This window comes from Psammomys obesus, unplaced genomic scaffold, assembly GCF_907164565.1.
Source record: "Psammomys obesus unplaced genomic scaffold, mPsaObe1.curated_primary_1811, whole genome shotgun sequence".
NCBI lineage: Eukaryota > Metazoa > Chordata > Mammalia > Rodentia > Muridae > Psammomys > Psammomys obesus.
The window spans coordinates 2566421-2576596 of record NW_026591643.1 but is presented as its reverse complement, the minus strand read 5'-3'; positions in this window follow the sequence as shown (position 1 = coordinate 2576596).

Sequence of the window (10176 nt, the reverse complement as noted above, 5' to 3'; positions counted from 1 at the left end):
GATGGCAGCCTGCTGGCCTCTCCAATGGCAGGGGAGACCATCTTGTTGAGAGCTGTGGCCAGACTTAGCGAAGAAAAACCCTACTATGAAACAGTCCACACCTACATTTAGAAGTCAGCTTAGGGCCCAAGTCCATTGAATAGGTGACTGGTCACATATTTGCCCCTTCCCACACCAGCATCTTTCTCTCCCTTATAGAAGACCTTGTGTCAACCTCCAGGTGAAGATGCAGGCAGCACAATGCCTATTCGCTTTAGGAACTGTTTTTCCATCCAAGTCTGCTCACAATTCCATATATATGCACGGTTTCGAAGTCAGATCTACCTACTAAAAATGTCTAAGGCCTCTAAACTCTACTGTCTTCATTGGCTCTTTCTCCATGTCTGGACCTAACTGGTTCTCTATGTCCCTTGCAAACAGTGAGGGCTGTGCCTCATTCACATTTCCCTGAGTACTAAATAATTCTGAACTTCCATAATGCTTTATTTCCTCTGCCCTGTTTTCTTCTTCAAATATCTCAACGGCACACTAGACACTCCATGGAGAGACATTCTCTCCCAACATGAGCCTCTTGGTTCCCACATCAGAATCCCTGTTTTCCAGTGGTGCCATCACTGTCCCTTCTCTTGTGCCCTTGCTGAGCTGACCAGATTCTAAGTTCAACCTCAACCTCAGCCTTTCTTGTTTTTCCATCTCTAAGAGTCAAAGCTGACTGCCATTTGGCAGAGGTTGTATTTTTAGCTTGAAATTTTCCACGGATAAAAACTGTAAAGTTAGGTACCTTACAATGTGCTTTCCAAAATGAGTGGTAGATCTGAGTACTGTTTCCCAGTCGCAAACAGAATCTACTACTAATAGCATGCTTCTGTAGAGACCAGAGTGCTTAGCCTCAGCTAAACTTGAGTGTTTCCTGACTGTAGCATTCAGACAGTTGATGGTATAGGCCTACCATTGAGAACCTAGAAACCATAAGATGGCACTGGGAAGAGGAACAGTGTGGGGGCCCTGCTCACTCTCACCCACCAGTACCAACAGGACTTCATTAAAAGAACAATCCAGAAACCCCAAAACAGACAGGAAGACCTAGGGCCCAGGCTCAGGAAGTGGACAGACATGCAAGGGATGGGTCTAGGCAAATGGCCCAAAGCCCTCTGCTCCAGCCACCTCTGCTGACCTGTCACCACAAAACACTCCCCCTTGAGTCACTCTTAGCTGGCCCTCAAGCTATAGTGTTCCTTCTGGCCAAGCCCAGAGCAGCTTGGATTTATCCCTGGGCTCCTAGCCCTCCTCCCCGGACAGCACCATGATAACTGACCCAGCCTGAATGAACACCAATGGAATGGAGCAGGTAGACAGCCTGAAGTGTCAAACCTATCCCTCACAAGCCCTTAAGAAGCCATGGCTTCTCTGAACAGAACAAAAGTTTTTTCAAACATAAGCAATTACAAATACGAAGGGATGTTTTGAACAAGTTTTCTTTTCAGACAAAGAGGAAATTCCTGAAATTCTTATGTGGTAAATTCAAACCTTCACAGTGACTTCACTGGTACTGAACATTCTGTTGGGCAGAGATGGCACCAGGGGAAGGAGATCCTGTAAGTGTGAACTGCAACCTGATAGTCTATCTTGCCCTAGCACCATCTTACTGCTACCAAGCCCCAAGACAGGTCTTCCTGTATCAGTGAAAGCTGGTCTACAAAGCCGAAAAGAGACCCTACTACCCCACAGAGGGATGTCCACTGAAGAACTGGGCAGAGTGTACTGGACACACATACAAACACGCACACAATTCATCACTGCTATCCTGAGTCTCTGGAACATTTCCACAATTTGCTTTTTTTTAATGAAATTGCCTTTTTTAGAAAAAAGAAAAAGAATGTCTTCCTAAGGAAACAATTGATAGGAAATGCTCCATAAGGAGCTTTGGTTGGGATTGATAATGTATCCTCTCTAGGAAAAGACGTACATGCACCATCAAAAGGGTGAGAGCCTGGCATTTGGTGAAGGGAATGAGGCAATAAAGTGAGCAGATTTCACGTAATATTATAATATGATGTGTTTATAGGACTGAGACATTCGAAAGGGACCCCGGCAGCACAGTGTAGGAGGTGTTTTAATTGAGCTCATCTTCTGAAAGGGGGCACAGACATCATCCATCACTTGAAGGGGTCACACAGAGATATCCAGCCCCTTCTACTGCTGATGTTTGTTTGTTTTCTAAGCAGAATGTTTACAAATACATGAATGAGGGTGGACTCCCAAGGGAGGCCCTGAGCCTGATTCTGCTTAATGGAGTTGCTGGGCTTCGACTTTGATTTGGTGAATTCTCGCAGGCTTTAACCAGTTAACTTAGAACATGCCCCAGGACCCACTGCAGCCGCAGGAAGAATGCCCAGGCTCTGACGTCCATTAGTCCCAAGGCAGTACCCACCTGCTACCCCAGCTGAGGGCTCGCCAGCCTACACTCTAACAAAGGTTTTTGCTCTAGACTTTCCAACCTGTCACAAAGTTATATGTAGGTAAAATATAGTTGAAATCCCCCCCCCAAAAAAAAATCTTTTAAGATACACAGTACCGGCCATTTCTTTCTCATAATTGTGTATCTCACCGTGTCTTTCCTAGGTTCAGTTAGTGCAGACCTGTGGACAGGTTCAGGCCATGGAAGTTTTTAAACTGCGTGCCCATGCTGTGCAAGTCTCCTCTGGGAACAGTCACCGCTGTGCAGAGCTGAGCTGCAACTGGGCTATTTGCCAAAGCGCAGTCTCGGAGCACTCTCATCTGGCCCCAGATGGGACCCTTTCTCCATCTCAGGTACTTTGCATCACCACCTCTACCTATACCATACCCTCTACTTATACCATACCACAGCTTGCGGGCCAGCTAAGAGTGACTCAGGCTCAAGGGGGAGTGGTTTGTGGTGACAGGTCAGCAGAGGTGGCTGGAGCAGAGGGCTTTGGGCCATTTGCCTAGACCCCTTGCATGTCGGTCCACTTCCTGAGCCTGGGCCCTAGGTCTTCCTGTCTGTTTTGGGATTTCTGGATTGTTCTTTTAATGAAGTCCTGTTGGTACTGGTGGGTGGGAGTGAGCAGAACCTTCACTGAACCAACTAGGGCCATAAGAAAATCTCTTGGGCCAAGAACCTGGAAATAGTTTGGCCAATATCCACTGCAGGTTGGCCTCTTGGGCTGTGTGCTTACAGGCTTCATCTGAAGCCTATAAGCACACCCTGTCCCCACTATGCTAGTTGGTGAGTCTGGAAACACAAGTGTCTTGGGGACATTGGCAACATAAGATCTAGGAAGGCAGAAGGTGGCATCTGCCCCCAAAATAGAGACACCACATAGATAACCCAGAGTGTCCACAGAGAGGCTTTACAAATGCCAAAGTTATAAAACATCCATCCTTGAGTTAAAGGGTAATGTAAATGCACCAGCAAGACTAAGCCTCAAAGGTAGTGCTGAGGAGAAAGACAGGTCTGCGGTAAGTCTATGAAATGCTGTCAGCCTGGCCAGCTATCTGCGTCAGTATTACTCTCATTGTTCATCTCAGCTGGCAAACAAATCTTTCATTACCAGTTGGCACATACATAGCTCCCTTCCATGAACACAGTAGGTCCCTGTCGGTGGATACCTATGTGGTTCCTTTATTTGGCACATACAGCTCCTCTTCAGTGGGGACTCATGGTTGGCCCTCAGGTATCACACAGCTGGTTCCCTTCACTAGGCCCATACACAGCTCCCCATCAGTGGACACCCAAAACCTTATGTCTAAAGGAAAAATGTGCTGTCAGGTAAGCCCAGAAAACAGCGTATACGGAGCTTCAGTTGGCTGGCCTACCCAGCCAGCCAGCTGCAAGACCAAAGATGGGACAGATGGCACCACTGTGGAGGCACCGGGACGGTGCCGCTGTGGAGAGCCTTGGTCCTGGGCTTCAGCAGGTCGTGTGGGCCTACACAAGAAACAGTGAAATACATGATGTTCTTGAGCCCCTCTGCAGTGTGGCATAATTCAGCCCCACGCATGGATGCCAGGACCCTTAACCTTGACGATGCCTTGCCTCTGAGGGGTATGTCCCTCTGCGCTCACTTAAGGGAAACACAGGGCGAACTGTCTTGGAGTGCCGGGATAATGCCACTGCTGCCTGCTTTGAAGGATTTTCCCATAATTCCTTGTTTTTCTTTTCAAAAATTAAACTGTTTGGGGAGAGCTAGGGAGATTGCTGAGTGGGCAAAGTGCCTGCCACACAAGCATGGAGACCTGAGTTGAACTGCCAGCATACACATAAGACAGAAATGGTGCGGCACACCTGTGGTTGACAGTTGCTGTCCTGCGGCTTCTTCCCTTTCCCACCCTTTTTAACACTCCCCCCCACACACACACACTTTACCCCCTAACAATAGATAGGAGAGAAACAAAGATAGAGGGGAGAGAGGAATTAGGGAAATCCCTGAACTAATCCTGTTTGGAGAGATAGGGTTTGGGACAGGGTTTGTCTGTGTAACAGCCCTGGCACTCTGTGTAGACAGGCTGGCCTCCAACTCAGAAAGATCCGCCTGCCTCTGCCTCCTGAGAGCTGGGATTAAAGGCGTGCACTGTCACACCTGGCTGTATTTCTTTCCCTTTGATTCTTCTTTGACCACAGCTACTAATGAATCACAAATAACCTCACTAAGGGACCAAAAACCACCCACTTCACCTATCGGATTCTAGCATTTATATACCCTCTGAAAAGTTCCCAGGATTCCTAACGTCATACACTCACAGAAGCTATCTGCAGCTGGCAAAACCATGCCCTCTGCTAGAGCACGAAGCAAATCATAGTCAGCTGCTGCAGAGAATTCGAAGCAGGCCCACATCCCCACACCTGGGATTAAAACAAAACCACATTCTTATCATATTTCTGTTTTTAAAGAAACAAAAAATCCAAAATTGTCATTGTACATACCTGTAATTCTGGCTATAAAGGAGTAGATAACTCATTAGTCAGCCAGCATAGAATAATGAGTTTCAGGTTCGGTGAAAAAAATAAAACAAAACAAAAAACCTGTCTTTTTTGTGGGTGGTGGTTTTTGAGACACGGTTTCTCTGTGTAGCCTTGGCTGTCTTAGACCTCACTCTATAGGCCAGGCTGGCCTATGAACTCAGAGATCTGCTGCCTCTGACTCCCAAGTGCTGGGATTAAATTTGTGTGCTATCACTGCCCAGCCTAAAACAACAATGTCTTGAAAAATAAAGATGGATGAGGCCGTGGTGGTCTGTGCTGCTGCCAAGGGCCATATCTGGGTTCATGGTCCTAATGCAGCCAAGGGCCAAGTTGATATTCATGGCCTGCACCACCACCGAAGGCCATGTGGATGCCTGAAGCCTCTGTGGACCATGCTGCCACCAGGAGCCATGATGGTGTGAGTGGCCTTCCAGCCACCTAAGGCCATGATGATGTCCTTGGCCGGTACTGCTGCCAAGGGCTGTGGTGGTGCCCTTGGCCTGTGCTGCAGCAGGGGCCATGCTGATGTTTGTGGTCTGTGTTGCAATGGGAGGCCATGCTAGAGTCCAGCTTGTGCTCATGCTGGAGGCTGTATGGATGTCTGCAGGCTGTGCTTTCATCAGAGGCCTGTGGGGTCCTTGATCTGTGTTCTAAAGGCAAGCATGCTAATCCCAGCCCTTGGGAGGGGGGTGAGTCTCTGAGTTCCAGGACAGTCAAGGCTGCACAGAGAAAACCTATGGGGGTCAGGGGAAGAAGGCAAGGAAGCTACTTTTGAAGTGGTGTCAATCACTGCAGACTGATGGTTGCCATAGGGACATGGTAGGCTTCTGTGATAACCTCTAGCCCTCACCCCACACACAAAGAGTAACAGCCTAGACAGAAAGCCGCTGAAGAGAACTCTTTAAAATTGTGGTAATGATGCTACAATGCGGTTCTCCACAGTTGACGGCTGCTGCGGCTGCCGGTAGGGAAGGGCTCAGTTGTTTGTTTGTTTTTCTAAGAGACTGGCCACTGGGAACTTGGTCACGCTCCAGTGAGTATACAGGCAACACAAATTGGACTTGTTTTTTTTCTTCTTCTTCTTTTTTGGTGGGGCGTGGGAGGACTGGGAGGTGGGGGGATGGACCTTAAGGGACTGGGGGCGGTGAGTGTGATTGGGGTGCATGATGTGAAATTCTCAAATAGTCAATAAGAATATTATGTAATAAAAGGTATGTCAGGCCAGACATGACGGCACACTCATGTAATCCCAACACTCGGGATGCAGAAACAGGTGAATCTCTGTGAGTTCCAGGCCAGCCAAGGCTGAAAGTGAGTTTCTGTCTTAAAATAAAAATAAAAAGTCTATTCTTCTCTTTCTTTCCCTTACAAAAACTAAAAAATAAAGGTGGAGAGTGATAGTGATAAGACGCCCAATGCTGACCTCTGACCTCCACATGCAGTGTGGGCGCACCCACATATACATGTGCATAAGCACAAGGACACACTCATCCACACACAGTTGGAGGTGGGGCGGCTCAGCGGTAAAGTATGTGCAAACACTTGGGTTCAGTGTTCAGCACCACATTCGATTTTTTTCTTGATTTTGTCTCATGTGTTTGCTAATTCATTATGTGGGTTTGTGACTGCATGTGCCCCTGGGTAGAGAGGTTAGAGGACAGCCTGCAGAAGTGAGCTCTTTCCTTCCATGAGGTAAGTCCCCGGTAAAGTTCAGGTCATCAGGCTGGGCAGCAACCACGTCACAGGCACAACAGTGAGCAGGGCCCTTACTCCTAAGATCTGCTCTCTCCCTGGCCTGTCAGCAGGCATGCCAGCCTCTATTTGCTGCTGTCGGGACAGGACTAGCATTGCCAAAGCGATGAGCACCTACCAGCTCTCACCTTTTCTCACCCAGAGTCAGCTGGGCCCTGCCGTGCAGCTCAAGCTCAGGGGAGTGATAGGCAGAGAGCGTCCAGAGCAGTCTGGACTCTCCCAGTCTGGAGTGAACAGAAAGGGCACGGAACTTTGTTGAGGGGAAGCAAAGGCCACCCTGGTCTGTGCAGGTTCGTGGGGTTTGCCTAACTAGGGGGGCTTCAACCCTACATCAACAGTGTAGGGGACAGAGGGCTTTTGAGAGCTTCTCGCATAACCATCACCTGGGACAGGAGCTGCAGATTTAGCGTGATCAGGATGGGCATGAATTGGTGAACACCCATGAACAGGACTAGGTGAGTCCAAAGATTTCCTGAAAAACTGCTGATAAAATGTCTCATCTATGGGGTAATGTCACCTCATTCTCCATAAACAAGCCATTTGTTACCACATTTATCCATGAAGTTCCCCAGAAGAGCTCCTGTGGCCACACAGCGTAGAACATGATGCAAGAGGATTCTCTTTCAAAGGGTGCCATCTGAGCAGAGCCTGCCAGCCGATCATGTCAGCCTACAGAGTACACTGGGGCCTCAGAACCCAAACTTCCCTCCCCACAGGAGCTTCAGAACACCGGGAAGGGACCCTAGCACCCTAGGAGTATGGGCAGGAGACCTAGGACCCCAGTGCCGCTCTTGTATGTGCTTCCCGAGACAGGGTACAGCTCAGAGAGGAGGAGGAAGGAATTTGGTGTTTGGAGTTAGAGCCCTTTAGAAACCTCAGGAATCCTTTTCAGGAAATGTCTTTTCTCCTGCCATAGAAACACGGAGAAATGTGACCTTGAACTCCTCTGAGCCTTCTACAGCTCTTCCTGAGCTGAGAATGGGGAGAACCAAGACTTCGGGGCCCTGTTTGGAGAACATCCGGGGTGTAAGGATTATCAAGGGTGCCCAGTGGGGACTATCTGACACCAGGAAGGGGAGGTCTGACAGTTACTTCAGAGAACAGCAAAGGAAGCGACATAGGGGGAAGGCTGGGGAGAGCCAGAGGGCACAGGGGGTAGACTCCAGCACCAGGTAGAGTGCTCACGTCTCTACCTCTGTTCCTCCCATACTTCCTCACCATGGGCTCTGCTGTCCTGCCTAATGATAGCTCAGCCTCTGGGGCCAAGGCCTGGATAGGGTGAACTGAGACAGTCTGCCCACAGAGGTCTGCACCAACCCAAACCCTCACTCCTTTGTGAGGAGCGAGGGTGGCCAGAAGCTACGCCTCCCAAGCTGATGTAGAAGCAAGTAAAACCTTAGGAACCAAATCCAGACTCGAGGGTGTCAGAATTGGTGACCCAAGGGCACAAGTGTGGGTTGGGGCTCCAGAGTTACAGAAGCTGAAGCTTTGCCTTACTACAGTCTGTAGGCCATACCCCATGGCCTGGCTCTCTGTATGGGCTGACGCCACAGAATGTAGTCTAGAATCTCCTTATACCACACACTTACACTAGAATCTGAGGCCTGTGGGAGCAGTCTGCACATGGGGACTCTGTCCTGCCAGTCAATGTCCAGTGGTGTGCAACAAGAGAGGGTCTGTTTTAGGGGTCACTTTCAAACCCAGTGTTTGAGAAACCAGGAGGATGTGGAAAGTGCAACTGGTCCCAGACGGGGAAGCCATGGGTTTTGCCGCTTGGCTCTTCCTGGCCCTGGGAAACTTGATCCTGACACCAAGTCCTGGGCTACAGGAAGTGAAGACGCTGCAGTTCCCCTAGGGACTGGCTAAACGCTTCCAGTGAGGTGTGAGAAGGCTGCTGGCGGGCTGGCCACAGAGGCATCTCAGACCTGTTTCCTGCTGAGACAACCCTCCCATCCTGCTTAGTTCTAATGCTTCTGGTTTCTCTGTTTTTACATCTCAGACTGACACTTGGCAGAAAACTGATTCGCCACAGGACATTTCTGAGCCAAGACCTCTGTGAGGACAGACTGGCTAATGATTTGAGTCCACGGCCCTGGAGCACTGGAGAAGGCCCTTCTATTAAAGTTTGTTTTCTCTGCAAAACTGAGCTGTAGAGTCCGCCCAGGCCCTTCTTCTTTTCTGTGGTTGGGCCGCAGGAGCGGTGGTAGCTCTGGCGTGCATCTGCACAGATTCACTGCCGGAAACATGAGAAGAGGCATCGAGTTCTCCCCTTGTGAAGGAGCACAAAGGCTTTGCCCACAGGTGGCCCCGTTCACACGACCCCTGGGGCGGGTCATCCAAGAGGCCCCTTAGTTTTCCCCTGGCCACTCCGGTAGAGCAGAGGTCTCATGCCGTGAGCACAGAGTACTCAGCGACTTCTAGAACGCTCTGCAGCACCATCTTTATCCATCTCCAGCGCTGGCCCCCACAGAAGGGCCAGTTTGCCCTGAGTTGCTAGACACGAACTGAAAGGCCTGCTGGCCATCTGTCTGGCCACTGGGAAGCAGGCAGGCACCTCTATGCCTGATTCTGACCTACTCACACAGTCGTGTGTGTGTGTGTGTGTGTGTGTGTGTGTGTGTTCATGTGCACTCATTTCTATGCAGGTGCGTATGTTTGTGGGGCTTATGTGTGTGGATGTGCATGTTTACGTGGAGGACAAATCTCCTCATCCCCAAGGATGTCATTCCTTGGGTGCTAGTGATGGGGGTGGGTAAGAATGGCTCCCTGGCCTAGAATTCACAGGGTTGGCTAGGACGCCTGGCCAGTGAGCCACAGGACTCCCCCTGAGCCTCCCCAGCACTGAGACTGCAAGCTCATGCCACTATGTCCAGCTTCTCGTTCAGGTCTTGAGGTCAAACTCATCTCTCCGTTCTTGTGGAGCAAGCATTTTTACCAGATGCTGCTCAGGAAACTGTCACCTCACTCCCTAGAGCTTTTAGCCTTTGACCCTCCACAGGTAGCAATACTTTTGCGTAGGCAGAGCATGACTCTAGTCCCTGGAACTTCTAGGCGTTTTGAGTGTGAACAGATGATCCTCCCGTGCACCTGAGGGTCCAACCTACTCAGAGAACTAGGGGCTCCAGTTTATCCAGTAGGTCCTCTGGTAACTTGGTAACTTTTGTAACTAAAGAACATCCTCTGCCTTCCAAGAAGACAGGCCAGGGACAGGAGGCTTGTGCTAGGTGAGTGGGCACAGGCTCTGGGCCCCGGCATAAGAAGATGCTGGCTTGCCTGAACTCGACTCTGCCCCAGCACTGTAGAGCTGGTCACTTTGAGCACCCTACCCCGTGCAGGTGCTCACACCCACGTCTATACAGGCTCATGGGCGTGGTCACAGGCATGTTGGCTACCAGGGCACATAGTGATACCTGGGCGATGTGGGACTGGTGAGGCTCATT